The sequence below is a fragment of the Giraffa tippelskirchi genome, chromosome 11 (assembly GCF_054371585.1).
Source record: "Giraffa tippelskirchi isolate mGirTip1 chromosome 11, T2T-mGirTip1v1.2.pri, whole genome shotgun sequence".
In the NCBI taxonomy this organism is placed as follows: Eukaryota; Metazoa; Chordata; class Mammalia; order Artiodactyla; family Giraffidae; genus Giraffa; species Giraffa tippelskirchi.
This window is the reverse complement of record NC_137285.1, coordinates 62,172,921-62,192,556: the sequence shown is the minus strand read 5'-3', so window position 1 is coordinate 62,192,556 and position 19,636 is coordinate 62,172,921. Positions and strand designations below refer to the sequence as shown.

The window sequence follows — 19,636 nt, the reverse complement described above, 5'->3', positions numbered from 1 at the left end:
TATGGTAAGACTGTATTTCCAAATCCTAAGATACACTATTTTTCTACATTTTAAACATATATGAAATTAGGATATGTCTTGATGGAGTTTCATAGCTTATCTGACACCATTTTTTTGCTTTCTGATGATAAGAGAAATAATAATATCTTGCAATTAATAATAGTATGTTGAAATTCACTTTAAGGCTTAAATCTTGAACTCATTTTTGTTTGGAGACTTTTAAGCATTTACAATATTCTTCTAAGGTTATTCTTCAGTGTTATTTTTTGGTAGAAATTTCCAAATGACATGAAATTCGTGGTTTATATCCGGGCTTTTAAAGATACCTACTTGACTGTTGGTTTATAGAAAAGTATGTTTTTAGAGTGCATGTATATTCTTGGATTTGAACCACATACCAATTATGTAGCATAGGATCAGCAACAGAGCTGAGTAAGAGAATGGGGCGAAGCTGCTGGTGGAAGCTGTAGGGAGGTGAGGTGGAGGCAGTATGGTACAGGAACTTGTTCACCTGAAACCCAGGAGCTTAGGCAACAGTGAAATATATGACTAGTTTTCTGATAGTTGAAAATAATTTTGTAGTGGTTATATTCTATACCAAGTTCTGTTTAAAGTACCATGTCCATATTTAAAAATAAATGCTTTGCTTTAAAATGAAAATGGAGATAAATTTAAAATAGGATATTTGTATCATTTGAGAAAATATTTGAGTTAGTATCAATCCTGTGTATTGTTATCATTGAATACATGCATGCTCAGTCACTTCAGTTGTGTCTGACTCTTTGTGACCCCATGGACTGTAACCCACCAGGCTCCTCTGTCCTTGGGATTCTCCAGGCAAGAATACTGAAGTGGGTTGCCATGCCCTCCTCCAGGGGATTTTTGTGACCCAGGAATCAAACCTGTGTCTCCTGCACTGCAGGCAGATTCTTTAGCATTAGTTTAAGTCAAGAGTCCACAAACTTTTTCTGCAGAGGGCCAGCAACTATTTTGAGCTTTATGGACCAAATAGTCACTATAGAACTACTGAGTTCTGCCATTGTTTGAAAGTAGCTGTAGACAGTACTTAGAGGAGTGGCTGAATGGACATGATTGTGTTTTAATAAAACTTTATTCATGAAACAGTGGCATAGGTTTTTAGGATTACAATACTACCGTAGTGCATCTTCTTGTGCATACATCTTTTTGTTTGAATGTAAGTTTCAGTTAACAGTAAAGTTTTAGAAAGATTGTTAGAGCCATAAGCCTTTCATTCCTTTAGAAATCCTGATTCTCTCGTCTAATTCTTTTGTAGCTATGTAGAGAAAAATGTTTATGTGCCTAATCAGTAGAATTTTAACCTAATACTTATTAATTGACCTTCCCAATATACAGTTGTTGGTTAATCGCTAAGTTGTGTCTGAATTTTTTGTGACCCATGGAACCTGCCGGGCTCCTCTGTCCATGGGATTTCCCAGGCAAGAATACTGGAAAGGTTGCCATTTCCTTCTCTAGGGGAACTTCCCAGCCCAGGGATTGGACTGCGTTTCTTGTATTGGCAGGAGGATTTATTACCACTGAGCCCCAGGAAAGCCTTGCTATCATTGTAAAAGAACCTACTAAATATACTGTGCATTCTCCATCTATTTTATGTATTTTAATTAACTTTTAAATGTATGTTAATGTTGTAAGTTAGGTATTATCTCCACTTGGTATACTTGAAAGCCAAGGCTCAAACAAGTTACCTCTCCCCAATTTTCTTGGTAAATAGTAAAGCTGGTGTTTAACCTCAGGACTCTCCAGTGTTACAGGTAATAGCTATTCTCTTTCTACTGTGTTTTTTGACCTTCATTTTAAAATGAACTTAAACTTTTTTCAACCACTGTTTATATTTTGAAGGGTAAACCTGGTAACCTATCAATATTGACATTGTTTGAGAAAATTCATTCAAAGATTCAAATAATTGACCTACAGATAACTTTGGTAGCATGCTGTGTTTATAAATTTAGCATTTTTTGTGTAATCTCTTTTTAAAATGTCTCATTTGTAAAGTCTTCCCACAGATGATTCAATGCTTATAGTCATAAAAAACTGGAAACATTCAAACAGTATATATGTTTATTGTCTTTTTATAAGCTGAGGGGTGGTACCTTTAAAGAAAAAGTTATTCATTACCCTTGTTAAAATCAAGACAGATGTTCAGGAGGACTGTCATGGTACATGTAGGGACTATTACTAGTCTGTGCATGCTAAGTCGCTTCAGTCGTGTCCGACTGTGTGCAATCCTATAGACTATAGCCTGCCAGGCTCTCTGTCCATGGGATTCTCCAGGCAAAACTACTGGAGTGGGTTCCCATGGCCTTCTCCAGGGGATATTCCCAACCCAGGGGTTGAACCCACATCTCTTACATCTCCTGCATTGGCAGGCAGATTCTTTACCACTAGTGCCACCTGGGAAGGGACTTCTACTAGGGAGGCTTGCAGTAGGGGAGACAGATTGGGCTCAACTCTTAAAAGTATGAATTTACAGCCATGAAGCAGGTTATAGGTCAGATGGTAGATAATTACTAAGAAGTATCAGGGCTAACAGGACGACACTGGTTAAATGAACTAATCAAGGTGGTCAAACATCACCTGGGGGATGGGAGGCTGGCAAACCCAGCAGATGTGGAGGGGAGGTTCTGGTCCCGAGTGTGATCAGTATCAAGGGTGGGGAATTCTGGTTAATATGATTTAGCAGGATTCTTGCTAAAATTTGGTTCTTGAGAACATGCCCAAGGACAGGGCCTAGTTGAAAAAGAGCTCAAAGGAGCCTGATTAGAGTTTGGTTAAGGAGAGAACCTTTGTCATACCGCAGGGTCTGTGTTTGGTAGGCAACCAATCAGAGCAAGGTGTTTGACAGATTAACCATCTTCAAACTGCAGTACAGTTCTATTCTCATGAGTTTGTTCAATTAATACTTTTGACTGTGATGACAAAAATTTAAAATAACATTATACCTCTCTTAGCTTCAGTACTCTTGGATTCAAGCTTTTTTCTTCATTGTTGAATTATTGATGATACTAATTTTTAAGAATACCCTGTATTCAAAATTTTATTCAGGCATAATCTATTTTGTTGTTTTGTGTGTATAATCTTCAGTTACTTCAAGCTATCTATAATTTTAATCTATTAGACTCCTTTAATAGACTTGTCAGCAAATATCTGCCAGTTTTATCAGACAGTTGTGTTGTCTTTGTTTTAGAAAACAATGTCTCTAATTATTTACTCTACAGTATAATTTTCACTTGTATGAAGATTTTGTAAGCCATCATAAGTTCTGTTGTTTAAGCAAACTTGTGAAGTATTACCTTCCTGAGTAGTTTGATAATCCTCTAAATCCTCTGAGTTGAGTGATGGTATAGAGAATTTTTATTTTCTTGCAATAGTTAATATCTTTTACTTCTCTTTATAAAAATAGATATGCTCAGTATGTAAAATACAGAAGAAGTGTTTCTTCACATTTTCCTAAATTATCAGTAATTTCACTGTTCACAAATAGCCACAATAAAAATTATAAGGAAATAATTTTTTTTTAAAAATTGACACTTTAATTTATATTTAATATATCGCTGGTAGTTGCCCATGGCTATAGCTATTCAAAAGTGTATTATAATCTGTCAAGTGGATGTTATCATCATTTTCCTACTGTTGCTAATTCGGTCAGTGACCTGCTTTGAACTTTTTTATATATAAAACTTTAATGTCCCTATACACTTTTTTCTGGAAGTAGAATTATTGGGTCAAGGAATATGATTTTTTTTTTTAGATTCTTGATAAATACTGCTAAATTATTTTCCAGAAAGACTGTATCAAATCAAAACCAACATGAGGGACTTCCAGTGTTGTTTAACAAGAGAAAGAAATCATATTTTAAGCAAATTTATTTATAGTATGACAAAGTTTTATGAATTTTACTTACTTGATAATATATTTCAATGTTTATTGTAGGTTTTCTATCGAAGGAATGTTTTTTCATTTTGAGAAAATAATTATATGTGTTTATACTTAAAACTTCATTAGGAATATATACAAATAGAACAAGAAATTATTTGTTGCTAATGTGATTTTTAAAACTTCTTTCTGGAAAATAATATTTGCCATTGACCTGTCATGTATATTATTTTTAGCTATAATTTTCTTCTACTCTTCCCGTAGTTTTAAAGCTGTCGTCTTTTTTTATCTATGCAGATGATCCATGTGTGTAGTTTTATAATTTATCATTGATTTAATACATCTTTACTGTCTTAATGGTTCTCTGTTTTTGTCATCTTAGTTTATACGTTTATGTTTCTGAGTTTTAGTGTGACGTTTGTACAGTTTAAATGACAGCCTCTCCCAAAGTATATTGCTATTAATAATCTCTACTACAGAAGTACTTTTCATGCTAGCAAAGGCAGCTGCCAGAAATACTTGCCTGTTTCTTAAAGCACTACAACTTAGTCTTACATTTCTGACATAGCTTTGCCTTTTGCCCCAATCCAGGTTTACCTTTTATTTTTATTTTTCAATTCTAGTCTAGCTATGATTAATTCTTTTTTAAAGTAGTTGTAGCAAATCTGCTTTTCTAAAATGTCTTGATGCCTGAAAGAGATTTCACAAAACTCAACATTTGTTTCATGGAACTCTTAGTCAAGAGGAAATAGATGGATATTTCCTTAACCTACAGAAATATGAAACCTTTAAAAAGCCAGCATCATGTTCCCCTCCCCCATACTAGTCTCTTCGGTATCTGCCAGTTACATTTGTGCCACTTTCTCCAAATCCTTTCCATGACCTCACAGTCAAGCTTATCTCTCTGGATGGAACCTTCCTCCTGGCACTGATTGCTTCTATCGTCGTCCTCATCCGTTAGTGGAACATACTGTAGTTGTTGCCATTACCTTTGGCTCTTAGACATACATGTACTGTCCCGTGGTGTTATTTGACAGCTTCATTTGGTTATCTTGTCTCCTCACTTGAGGCTACAAACTCTTAGACTTCAGAAATTATCTTTAATATCTTTTTATGTATGACCAATTTGCTGAAGTTTTTGTTAAGTCTAGCAAATTCTTTAAGGAGTTTTGATACTGTTAGAATATGACATGTTTTTGTTTACTAAATACTTTCGAATGAGTGTGCAGCTGTGATTTTGAATATTTCATTTTCTAAATATAACTAAACTCAGATACAGTTTGACGCTTAATTTTAAAAGTCATTACTACTTAGCAGTTTTGAAAATGAAGGAGAAACAAACATAGGGTATACTCATTTAGATGGCACTTACGAGAGTCTGCCGTAGCCAAAAAAGTCAGAAAATATGAAAACTATCACAAAACTTTAGAAAGAACGAGGAACAGAGTGGTGCTATGAGCAAGTTTGGAGAGTGATTTTAATAGGTTCTCTGATTTTTTTTTTAAGTGCATAACTAAAATGGAGCTTTCTGAAGTTTTTTCCACACATGTATTCCATTGGAACTTGGGGAAAAATTGGCATTTTCAGATCATCTGATATCTTTCATTGTCACTTTATTTTATCAATAAAGGAATTAACTGGTTACCACATATCAGGTGATTTTGTTTTAAATCCTGTCAGTTTCTTAAGAATGTAATATGTAATTCATATTTTGTTTTCACAATTTATGATGACCTCAATAACATTGCTTTCTAGATGTTTTTGTCATCTTGTGATGTCAAAGTATTATGTTGTGCCTCAGTTGTCAAATGTTAATGCAAAGAAAATTATTGTTTGTAAATCTACAACTACAGCGTAGAAATAATTGCCATGAATTGTTACCCCCTTTTGTTGATAACAATCAGGGCAAGACTGTTTAAATGTGTAGGTCATATTTTACAGAAACTAACTTAGTTTAAGATGTGGAGTATGGGAGACAGATGAAAAATATGCTAGAAATAAAAAGGTTACGAAGCTTCTGGCTGGGTAAACAAGTATGAAGTAAACCTATGGTCCCTTGTCTGCAGACCAAGAGTCCAGTAAGCCCTGAAAACTAAAACATGCTTTAACAAGTTATCCAAACCTAACCCTGACTAACATAAGACAGTCATGTTTATTGTTTATCTGAATATTTGTATATTTTGCTACAGAAATGTTCATATGTGATATACTAGAAGTATTCTGCCATACACAGCACATGTCCTGTGTTACCTTCTAAACTCCAGGAAGTTTTGAAATCAGGAACACAGCTTTCTCCAAAATTGTGGAACTAACTGCAGACGTTTGAGTTTTACAGTTATCATCCACATATAAAAAATGGAATATACTTTGAAATGTCGAAGTAACTTAAGCCTTAAGTCTGTCTACATTCATATTTAAATGCTTCACATTAATACCTAAATTTTATTAACCCAGTTATGAGCAGCTCCATATAGTATGATGATAGTTCAGAGCTTATATATTATTTTTCTTCAGTGATTAAATGCAACTTATACTAGCAGACTTTAAGTGAGGTAGGAGCACATCAGCCACTTATTTTTCTCAGTTTTCTGTGAAATATTAACACCACTAAATTAATTTTAATTCTGCTAATGCGTATTAGGCATATACATTCTCCCTGCGTGTGATGCTAATGTAACAAAGATGAATAAGGCAGCAAAGACCTTCCCTTAAGGCCACTGATGCTTTTCTGTCTCTGAAAGACTTACTGTCTCATTTCCATGGTCACATATCAAAATCAGAGGAACACAGATTAATTAATAAATTCAATAAATAAGCATCTATTAATTTCCAGGCACAGTTCTAGATACATTATTGAACAAAACAGAAAAAAAAAAAAAAACCTTTTTATAATTTAATATTTCAGTGACCCTGAGATTTCCACCTCGGTGTGGACAGGATAGGCTTCCCAGGTGACTCAGTGGTAAAGAATCCACCTGCCAATATAAGAGACATGGGCTCGATCCCTGGATCAGGAAGATCCCTGGAGGAGGAAATGGCAACCCACTCCAGTACTCTTGCCTGGGAGATCCCGTGGGCAGAGGAGCCTGGAGGGCTGCAGTCCACAGGGTCATAAAGAGTTGGACATGACTGAGCACATGGGCACACACGTGGACATCATGTTTGGTCTGCTTCAGTGTAGAGTGCGTCACCAGATGCCTTTATTCAGGTGTGTGCTTCTCATTTGGAGAAGGCAATGGCAACCCACACCAGTCCTCTTGCCTGGAAAATCCCATGGGGTCAGGAAGAGTCGGACACGACTGAGCGACTTCACTTTCACTTTTACACACTGGAGAAGGCAATGGCAACCCACTCCGGTGTTCTTGCCTGGAGAATCCCAGGGACGGGGGAGCCTGGTGGGCTGCCGTCTATGGTGTCGCACAGAGTTGGACACGACTGAAGCGACTTAGCAGCAGCAGCAGCAGCAGCAGTACTTCTCATTTCCAAGTCAGTTGGTGATCATTTATTTGTGTTATGGTTTCTCCATGTGTATATAAGGATGCCTCCATACACATACATGTTAATACATATGCACACACTCTGCCTCACTTGATAGCATTATGTTGGTAACTTAGTTGAAAAATATTATGATCTATAAGTTTTCACATACTGCTGGGTAGTATCCAGTATAGAGTATTATCTTGAGGCTCTGAAAGATTAAATATGATGCCATACTATTTCATTGCATGTTCTTGCCAGAAAACTTCAGTCTTTAATATCAGGTTCACCATAGTGATTTCTTCCTGGATTGTACCTAAGTCATAATTAGAGTTCTTGACCCTATCCCTGACTTGTTAATGGAAACTTGCATAAATTAATGTGTGTCACATATAAATCAGTTAAATAATGGTAGATATAATTGTGGTAGATGTAAATAATGATACTGTAATGTAGGATTTTTTTTTAAATGTGGTATGTTTTTCTATAGGAATAATACTAGAAAGGACTACCATTTGTGGTAAAACCAATGACATTCTTAGTTTCTTTTACAAGAACTTATCAATGCAGCACATCTCTTTATTTGCATAGATAGTGCTTTATTCCTACAATGGGTAAAAGGTAAAATAATTATAGTAGGTTTTTTTAAAAGTAAATCTAAGATTAGATTAATAAAAGTTTCTCTTGTGGTTTTGGTAATGTCTATGTGTGTAAGTGTTTATGTACACATTTAAGAGCTTTACTGAAATTTTTTTAGATCTGTGAGAAACAATTCAACAGTATTTCTCAGACATTAATATACAAATATTGACCTCAAATGCACATAGCTAATTAGCCATTTGTTTATTTACTTAGGTTTTTTAGTGATCATGTAATGTTGTGGCTTCTCTGTAGCTCAGACAGTAAAGAATCTACTTACAGTGCAGGAGACCTGGGTTTAATCCCTGGGTCAGAAAGATCACCTGGAGAAGGAAATGGCAGCCCACTCCAGTATTCTTGCCTGGAGAGTTCCATGGACAGAGGAGCCTGGCGGGCTACAGTCCATGGGGTCACAAAGAGTCGGACACGACTGAGCAACTAACACTACATGTAATGTTGGGGAAATCTATTTTGAGAGAAAAAAAATATATGATAACGTTGGATGAAATTCTCTTAAACTTCTTCTCCTTACTAGTCTTGAAAATGAAAATTGAAACCTGTGGGTTATTCCTATATTTAATTACATTTTTATGTGTGGATGATCTCATATCATTCACTTGGGAGCAATTTAAACAGCTTAAACAGCTTTTCAATAATCCACAGAAATCTCTACATTATCAGTTCAGATTTTAAAATGTCATTGTTACTACTAGTTTGAACATGTAGGGGCAGTATAGTACTGTTTTTATAAATCTTGTCTGAATTTGTGAGTTTTTAAAAAATCTTTTAAGTGTTGTTGGAAGCTTTTTCTTTGAGGAAGTACAACTTCATATCTTATTTTTTAAAGGATAATTGGTACTGTTTTATTAAGTTGGGACTATCCTTTCAATTCAGGTTCTTTTATATATATATACTATACAAAAGCTTTTATATTATAGAAGCTCATGGCCTTGATTTATATTTGAAATCAAAGAATATGTAAGCTAGTTAACAGGGAAAATGCATTTTTATGGTTAGACAGTAAAATAGAGGACAAGTGGATTCACAGAAACACTAAAATCAGTGCAATTTTGTTCTTATTCATTCTGTACCAGCCTTTCAAAATGAATAGTTAATCGAGAATTTTAAAAGTTAAGTCTTCATTTTTCAACCTGATAAGTAAACAAAACTTAAAATTCCTAAACACTTACTGATTACTTAATAGTAAATAATTTTTCAATAACAAAATTATTAAGAGTTGTTACAAAATTTATAGTAGCTTTTTTTTTCACTTAAGGCAATCTACATTTAATAATTAAAAAACAACAGCTGAGTAGTTATCTCTTCTATCCATTCCATTTATTTATTCCATCTATTCAACAACTTTTACTAGCCAAGTAAGCTTTTTACTAGCCAGCAAGTTTTACTAGGCATTTGGAGTACAACGATGAATGAAGCAGACCAAATCCTTGCCCTTGTGGAGATAATATCAGAATGGTAGACTGTTTAAGAGCATAGAGGCAGTTGTTTAGACTGGGCTGAAGTTTTTAGCTTCACCCTTTATTAAGCCTCTGTAGAATGGAGATAATAATAGTATCTTCTTCATAGGATTGTTTTAAGGGTTAAACGAAATAATGTATAGAAAGTATAGTTACATGATAAGAACTTAGTAACTGTTATGAAGTCCACATAAGACTTAGTTAGATGTGCTGGTAAAAATTGTAATTAATTCTCATGTATAGCACTTAACTTCTTTCACTGTGGTTAGTATTTTGAATATTTTTCATTTCTAGTTCCTTTAGATTGTGAGAGAAAATGCATAACACCAATTTTAAATGGTCATTTTTCTTAAACAGTTTCCTGAGTGACTGTTAATCTCTAAATGGAAAGATACTGCACATAAAAAATTAATGTGCTTTGTATCTACTTACATTCCGTAGATTCATTCAGTGTGACTCTCATGTATATAAAACTTAACCCCAATGTGCTTTCCTGAGTTAAGAAGGTAGCATGTGCCATCCTAGAATTTTGTTTAGAGTTTCTCTCTTCAGAATAAATGTGTTGGCTTCAAGTATCATAAACTTTTTAAAACTTAAATTGCTATAAAAATTAAAAACATAGTTTCTTGGTTCACATGTTAGCAGCTAAAATGTCTAGGAAATAGCTTCCATAATGGTTTTTCAGTTCTGTCTCTATTTCTTTCCCTTAAGGCCCCAAAATATGTTAAGAAATGGAACATAACTTGTTAAAATCTTTGAAAACTGGCTTTTCCAAATGACATCTGGTATATTATTACTATATAAGAATCGAGATTTAAAAAGTTAAAGAATGGATTCACAAGTCTTAACAAAAGTACTTAGAAATTTTAGATCTATCTTTGTTATCCTGTGCTGCTCTTATTTCTTTTTAGTGTTCAGTTATGTGGAAACCCCACGTTTAACACACATGTGCATAAACAGGCACAAATACACATCCCCCAAATACACACAAATAAAATTCTCATCACCATCACCTCCCTGTTTAATAGCTTATCTGCTCTGTTCATGCGAAACTGCTTCACTGAGGGGAAGTGTTGTTCTGCCGTTTTCATATCAGCTTTGTTACCGTGTGGGACTTTCAGCTGCTCACACTCATTACCATACAGCTGGTATGTAGAAACGAGAAGGAAGCAAGCAGAAGTTACACTGTCTACAAGAATAAGAAGCTCTCTTGCAGATGGGGTGCTGGCAGATGGGGCATGTGTTTGAACAGGTTTTACTAATAACAGAATGCATTAAAAATCATTCTGAGAAAGTCTAAGGTCAGTGCCATGAATTCAGAGCTTGAGAGGTTGTTCAGCTTTTTGTAGACCTTTTTAGAATATTAATTAACTCTAATCCAAAAAAGTAATAAATGGCCAACCACAACCTCTTCCAATTTTTTTTATCAGTTTTCCTTTTTAAAATTTTAATGTATTTTGTCTCTTTTTAATCTAATTTAAAATGCACTTGTACTGTTAGCTAGTGTTTTTCATCATCTTGCGCTATATTTTGTAGTCTTCAAATATATTTAATGTTCCCAGAGTATGTTTATATACAAAAGTGTTTTGATATATGTGCTTTGAACATGTAAACATTCTCTGAGCAGTGTAATAGCATTCTTCAGTTTTTATATATGAGAATTTGATTAGAAGATGAAAACAAAAGAGGATTTGGAAATCCATGTTTGTAGTGTTGACCACATCGAAGATTAAGATGAGATATATTCTATCTGCATTCAAAATTAAGTGATGGAATGCCCCAAATGTATCTTTTGTTAAAATTATTACTTGTATACTTTTCATATTCACAAAACCAAAATGAATAACGTAGTAATTGAAAAAATATCAGTAGTTTTTAAAGGATATTTCAGTAGGCTCTTGGTATTTTGACCCCTTTCGTTAAATATACTGCTTCTTTCTACATCCTGTCTCAATGGGAGATGGTGATAAAAAGCAGGTAAAGCCAAGTAAGACTAGGCAGTTATATGTAAGATATGCAGTTTTTGACTTAATTTTAATGAAAATAGAACTCAGCCTGTTGTTCTGTTCATAGAGATTAAGATACATATTGCCAAAGGTTTTTTTTTTTTTTTTAAACCTAATATTAGTTATAATGCTTTTGGTAACTCTCAAAAACTTTCATGCTATAGGTTTCCTGTCAGTAAAATAGACACACAAAAATGCTATCTGTTAGGTTAATACCTGTGAATCAATAGAACGCTTGATAGGTGAGATCTGTTGTAAATGGTGTACATTAAATATTGTTAAAACTGTATGCTGCCTTTACTGGTGAAAGTTTATATTCTATTGCACATTTTTAAAGGTACAGGGAGTTCTAAACCACGTTGCCTTTTAAACACAGGCAATAAAGAAAACTGCATTTTCATCCCATATCAAACTGTATTATTTTCTTCCAATTTAATTTATACTTGAATTGTGTAACTGATAAATATGTAGAAATTTTTATTTTTCCTGAGAGGAGAAAGGTATAAAATATTATAAGTAATAATATGTATAATACAATACTAAATACATAATAAATATATGAAATGCTTTCTACATCATCTTGCCTTATTCTGAATTATGAGTTTTTCAAATTATGCTAAAAATTATTCTTTTTCAGTTACTAATTTCTGTAGTTCTGCCATCTTAGAGATCATGCATTCTTAATTATTTCATAGAAATATTATTTATTGATTTTCTGATATATGTAGGAAGTGTGTGAAAAGCTGAGGTACAATAGGAATCAAAATAGATGTGGTCAGTGCTTTTATGGAACTTACAGTCTAATGAGGAAGGGAGACAATTAATGTGTCTGCACTGTGACAGGGTGTTGGGTTCAAGCCCTGTGGCTCACAGACTTACAGTGGGGAGGAGGAGGCTCTGTGAAGGAAATCAGAGATGACCTATACACAGGCAATTCCCACATTGTATCTTCTATCTGGACCTTTTTTCTGAGCTCCAGAGCCGGTTGGAGCGTGATAATAAGTTGAGATCTGGATGTCTCGAAGAGACCTCACACCAAATAAGACTGGAAGTGGAACTTGTGATCCTCCCTGCCCTAGAAAGCAAAAGCGAACACTGACCTGTTCAGCGTCCCGTGTCATTGTCCATACGTTGTGTAAGAAACCTGCCATCATCGTTAATAATGCCCTGTCCTCTCCGTCCCGTGACTCATCTGTCAGCAGATCCTACCAGGTGTATGTCCTGAATACCTCGTATTCACTTCCATGCATCTCTGCTAGACAGACGGATAGCGGCTAGTCCAGGCCAGCGTTTCCTCTTGCATGGCCTGATGGAATAGCTTCCTCCTCAGTCTCTCCACATCCACTCTCACTCCCTTCCCCATTCTGGCTTAAGATTACATTCAGAACAGTATTGCAGGTTTATCTGGATCATGTCCTTCCCTTGACTAACTGTACTTTTCATTAGTCTTATTATAGAGACCAGACCCCTTTGTGAGGTCTTACCCAATCTGGTCGTTCTCTACTTCTCTAGCTTCATCTTGCACCTGCCATAATAGCTTTACTCTGTGCACTGCAGCCCTGTGTGTGCCCCTTCCCACCACAACACAGCTTAGTTGTTCCTTTAAAGAAGAGAAGCCTTCTCTGAGCCCCAAACTAAGTCAAAACCCTACTTACTAGTTTCAGGTTTCCTCTGTTTTGTTGTATTGTCTTTCTCTCCTACTACACTGTGAAGTCCAGTCATGAAGCAGAGACTGTACTGAGTTTAGCTTATGTAGAATAGCAACCAAGGGAATGTTGGATGAATGAGTGTCTCTGGGAGATTGAAATAACCATCTAAATCTAAATTTGTTGTAATTATGTCTCCTAGTATAGATAATATAATTATGTATCCTAGTATATCTAATATAGATAATTAGAGCTAGTCAAAAGAATCAAATGTAGGATAGACTCATAGAGATACGCATGTGTGCCCAATGATGTTCCCTGCTAGAAAGCGCTAACCACACATGGATCAAACTGGTAGTTATTTAAGGTGGATTGGCTCTTAGAAAAAGGTCACGTGTGATGACATTAAGAAACACGGCCAGAGTGATAATCACATATTGAAGAGTATGTTCTGATGTACTCAGATGGAAAAGTGCTGTGTTTGTGTGCATGTATACATGTGCATGTGTATATGCATATGTACATATGTATGTGTACACACACACACATATACATTACTTGGTTAATAAGTGTTTTTAAGCTGTCTACTGAACTAAAAAATGAAAAGTCAAAAAGTCATAATTCCCTGTTAAGTGTGTTTGGGTTAGAGTAAACAGTAAAGACCACTTGAAGCGGTTTCTTCAGTAAGTATTATGATATATAACTTTCGCCTGTTTTGCTAGTGTTCACATCATATGGTAATGGTGGAAAACCCAGTAGTCCCTTTGAAACGACCTTCCAGTGGAGATACTTTTGCATATTCTGTTCTCAGCTCTTTTTCATTATTTCACATTTGGAGGAAATAAAGCATGGAACATGAAGAAATAAAGGTTAGGAGCTAGAAGTTCTTAAGGGATTTGGAGAAAGGAGGCAAAACTCATGTATTGCTGTGAGCACCTTCCATCAGACTTTCTGCCTGTCTGCCTATTGATGGCTTTGGAGCCTCAGTACGGCATCCAAGATGATGGGAGCAGTTCCCCACCAAGGAAGTATCGGCGTAGAATGTTAACTCTTGCTAGCTGCTTTTAGTAAATTTCCACAAGTAAAGTATATCCAGTCACAGTTGTGTAGTTTGTCTTTTCTTTCTCTGGGCCCACTGCGAGTCTTAACATAAATTTCATCCACACATCACATGTTTGCACACTGAGATAGCCTGGGAAGCATCCTAAAGATTTCTTAACAATACTTCTTGCTATATATATATATATATATATTTGTATATATGTGTGTATATATATATATATATATATATATATATATATAAAACCCTATTTCATTTTCTATAAACTGGAGACCAAACGCTGCCTGTGGTTAAATCTTAGTTACCAATTTAATAGTTGTGTGACCTTGGGAATGTTACTGAAACTCACTGTTCCTATTCCGTATCTGTAAAATGAAGTGATAATCATACCTACTTCATAGGGTTGTTGCTCAGTTTCACTGAGTTAATATGAGTAAAGTGCCTAGAAGAGTGCCTGGAATATAGTAAGTTTTCGTCCCCGTATACTTCATTTTCTTAAGAGAACGTCTTTTTTTGTTGTTCTTTTTACATTGCTTATTCAAAGTTGAATATTTTTGATAGTAAGCACTGAAGGAGCACTCAAGTCATTAAAATCTAGTGTTTATTTTTTCTTTATTCTTTTGGTTTAAAATAGTGCCATGTGTGGAAACATGTATTTTTTTCTCTCTCTAGGTCTATGTGCTGTCATATAAATTGGGCAGCTTTGTCTATCGGGTACACTGATTTGTCATTTTTTTATTGCCTTGTCTGTCGTTCTCAGTTGGGAAGTTCCCCAGGATACAGACTACATCTTGCTCAGTTTCGTATACTTTTTGCTAAGAGTCTGGCTTTCAGTAATGTTGGCTAACTATTTCTAGAATGTGGTAGTCTAGATCTATAAAAATAAAATGTTTAAGTCACTATTTAGTTTTCTCTCCCTCTTATTTCATTGTTTAGAAAGTAGAGAACCATTCTACAACTCAGGATTCATTTGGATGACACTGATAATATTAAAATGAAATTTGAGGTTAGAAGATCACCATAAATTTTCCTAACAATAATTTCCTTTTCCTTTGTTACTTTTGTATAAACAAATTCAGTGAACTTCACAAAGTTAAGGTCTTTGAAATAAATTAATTGGTGAGGAATAAATTATATCTTGGCCTAATGAAATCTATTTATTATAGTTCAATAAAAGCTAGTTGAGTGAAAATATCTTAGAAAATGCCATCTAATTTTAATCTTTGCATCTTTATATTGTGATCATGATGATGAATATGTCTTCATTTAACATCTCTTGAAGAATATTTTAAGTTCTTGATTTGCTATTTTGTGTCCTGACAGAATAACTTTAAAGGAGAGGTTTAAAATGAAGAGGGTTATGTGTGTCAGTGTGTGTCTTTATCCCAAGAGCTAAAAAACATTACAATTTTAAGAACATTCTAAAGTTCAGCATCTTTTTGCTATCTTTGACTTTATATCCTTCTGTAGACTTAAGCTATTCCTTACAGAATTTTTTTTTTCATGTTGTAGACGTTTGAACACACATTGACTCAATAAGAATAAAGTTTAGATTTAGTTTGTTTGAAATGTCCTTCTACCACCATGTAGCAGTTCTCAACAGACCAGCTGTGTGCATAGAGCAGCTCATAATTGTTGTTTACAGATTCGTTTCATGGTCATCCTGCCATCATTACATACCATGCTTGCTTGTAACTGGTAGGAAACCAGTGATATCCACTCTACAAAAAGAAATGTCTGTAGTCATGTATCGAGTGTGACAAACTTTACAAGTTAATTTGTAAACATTTGGAGACCTTGAGTATTTATAGGTAAATATTTTTTAAGTTATGTGCTAAATATTAAAGAACTTTTTAATAAAGAAAATAAACTTATAAGTAAAATATTTCTATTACAGTAGTGTTCCACGATATCAAAGTGCTCCTAAACATCAATCCTATAGTTCACTGCTAATGCAAGACTACTATAGATCAGATACCTTTTCAAATTAATAGTTATTTTGAAAATGTTTCCACAAACATTTTTGTTTGGCAAAATGTTTTGTTTGGCAAAATCTGTCAAACCCTACTCATTGCTGGACTACTTCCAGCAATATTTCTTTGTACTCAGATTTTATTTACTGACTCTTCAAGCCTTTTGGAATCTTCTGAAATGGTAAGGGATCATGTAAGCGTTACGCTAGTCATATAATTTTTGATAGTTTCAAAGCAAAGAATGTAGTTTGTTAAATTATGTATACAGTAATTGCTTTAAAATGTAAATTGATGTTTCTAAAATGAATATTTAGAATCCTCCTTTTTAAATGTAGTGGGGGCATGATTACTAGGTTCTTCCCTACTCACTTGACAGCTACATCAAACACTTGAATACTTAAAGAGCAGGCAAGCTAGTCTAAAAATAAGTGAAGAATTGATTAAAGATCAATACGATGTACATTTTCTACAGGAAGAATGCAGTGTGTGTTATGTTTCTTCCTGGCCTAGCACCGATATGGAATAGATACTTAATAAATGTTTTTAAATAAGGGAAATAAGTTCAAGTTCATAAACTTGATTCATAACTGGAGTTTTAAAAGATTGGTTTAAGCTCTCGTTTCTCATTTTGAATTCTGTAAAATATTTAAGGTACTTGAGAAGAGATGTTGTGTTTTAAAAAGTACAGTAAGTTTGAATCTAGGTTTTATGTATCTGCTAGACAAATACTCATAATTGAACATAATTATCAAAATGAGTAAGCCAAGATCACAGGGTTCAAAATAATATGTGTTTTAGGTAAAGACCTTGGATGACTAGTGAGTGCTAGTGAAAGTTCACCTAAGAACATACCCGAGGCTGTAGTAAACTTTATTTGAAGGCTTTTTCCAACCTTGAGATGCTGTGATCATGTTCTGAATTTCTTTATGATCACAGGGAAGCAGTCTTTAAAAGTGTACCACGGGTAAAATCATTTTGCCTCCAATAACTAAGGGTGACCATGTCTTTCACCATGGTAGACATTTGCTAAAGTAAGGCTGGCAGATACATTAACAATCTGTAGAGATCTGAGGCCAGTATCTATCTCTTTCTCAAAAAGAGTAAATTATCAAATGGAAAGATAGAATCAGGTTATAGAAAGTGCAAGAGTAAGGAAATAGAGGGATGATATGGTAGATACCCTTTCATTCTTACAGAACTGAGTTACTAGCTGTAAAGGCTTTAGAATAGTACTTGGTGCATGGTACAGAATAATTATTACCTACAATTCCAATTCTCTTCCTTTTCCAAGCTTAGGAATCTTTTGGAATGGGTGCTACATTTGAGAATTAGTATGAGGTGATGAGTGATAAGGGAAATAGTAAAGTAATTGTAGATGAAAGAACTGAAAAGATTTTTATTCATTTTCTCTGTATATCTAATTTCAACATGTGAGAATTACTTTATGAGTGGTGTTCAATTTTATGTACATTTTTGATAAAAAATAACAGAACCACTGTTGAGAATGTCCTCCTTTTGCAGTTCAATTGCACATCGGTTGTTTAGTTGCTAAGTCGTGTCTGACTCTTTGTGATCCCATGGACTGTAGCATGCCTGGCTTCCCTGTCCTTCACTATCTCCCTGAGTTTGCTCAAACTCATGTCCATTGAGTCAGTGATGCCATGCTTTATAATAACCCTTCTCTTAGTTCTTACATGATGATCAGTTTCTGTGACTTCAAAATGCTCTATACTGAAATCTATTCTTTAGAAGGAGGCTTCGAGTTTAGAGGCTGGAGGGCCAGGGCATGGGAAGAAGGGACAGGGAGTGGAACGAGACCAAGTAGCTCGTTTTCCAAGTGAGCTGATTTTTCAATAGTAGAGGCTACATGTTGGTGAGAATCAGTGAGTCAGGTATCCACTTTGACCCTGAGTTACATTTTTTATTGTCTTTTCATAAAGTTTTTTGATGAATATAACATTTGAATGTTTAAAAACTCTCTTGTTTCTTTACTATCCACCCACACCCTCCCCCCCCGCCCCCCCATTCAAGAGTATAACCTGCTTTTATGCAGGATTTCTGGTAAGTACCTTTGGAAACAGAAGGACCCCTTCTTAGTCAGTGTTTGTAACTAAAATAAAAAGTCTAAAGTTTTCACACCCACACAATAAAGTTCTCCTTGTACAGAAAGACATACATTAGCCCTAAAATGGAAGTATTTATTACGGCAGGAAGTACTTTTGAAGAAACCATTATTAGTAAGTTAAAGACTATGTTAACTGTAGTATTAAGTGTTTGAATTAGGAGATAATAATACTAAATCGGCCTTACAAAGACTAGTGACTGCTAGAAGTGTTAGAGATATTGTCAGTACTTCAAGTTAATGATGGTGGCATTTCTACATGTATCATAGGTCCACAGATGATAATTCCCTTCTATCTCCAACATCTATCAGACTCAGTCTTTTAAACTTAGAAGCAATACCGTATCTATTTAAATGAGTATTTAAATGATTTCTCCATTTTCTGTCTTCTTACACTACCCAATTTGGCACTTGATATTCAGTCAAATACTCTTTATTAGCTTCTTGTCTTGACAATTGGGTATTAAATATCTAAAGGGTGGAGGATTATTGTAATGTTTTTATTTGACTTCAGTAGCACCTTGCAGATCTTGATTATTTCTTAATTGATTGATTCCATTTAACCTCAATCTTTCTGTTTGTGCTACTTTTTCCCCAGTTACCATCTTTTTGCTCCCAATTTGCCATGTGTAGGAGAAGCATAGTTATAGAGACCTAGATAGTCATTCCATGAACTGAATAAATCAAGATTTAGTTGTAGTTTGCATCTTTAATTGCTAGTTGCAAAATATAGTACTTTTTTCCTTCTTTGGTAATGTCTAATTTTTTTTAACTCAGCTTGAGCCATCGCATATATAATGGAAACCAGTTAAAAGCAGTGAACTTGGGACTGGAGTGTGTGGCTCTGAAATAGCTGCATAACCCTGAACACGACACTCACTTCTCTACCTTACCTTCTCACCTATAAATAATAGTTCTTATTTTATAGCATGTTTTGTGCCAGGCACCTCTGTGTCCACACCACGACGCTTAGGTTGGTAAGGTAAATGGTATTACAACTACATTTGCACAAATAAAGGAAAACTGGAACTCATGGTGGTCAAATAACCCCTGCCAAGGTTACACTCGAATAATGACACAGCTGTTGTTTAAACTCAGATTATTCTGATTCCAAAACTTAGGTTCATCCCACAAATGAAGGAGAATAAGATGATTTCCAGGCTCCCTTCTAGTTCTGCACTGTATGGCTTCCTGCTATTAATGGTTTTTCGTTGATTCAATGGATATAACGTTTTTTCTTCTTAGTCTTTATCTCTTTTCTCAAAGCTTTTCAGTGAGGACTAATAGCTAATAAAAGAAATTAGTTACAGAATTTTAAGCAGT

The 19,636-nt window shown here is 34.7% G+C and overlaps 1 protein-coding gene across 9 annotated transcripts in view; it reads left to right on the top strand.

Annotated features, from left to right (window-relative positions):
* The window catches only part of FBXW7 (F-box and WD repeat domain containing 7), a 226,699-nt gene that overhangs the window by 166,162 nt on the left and 40,901 nt on the right, over positions 1 to 19,636 (top strand). The window lies entirely within an intron of this gene.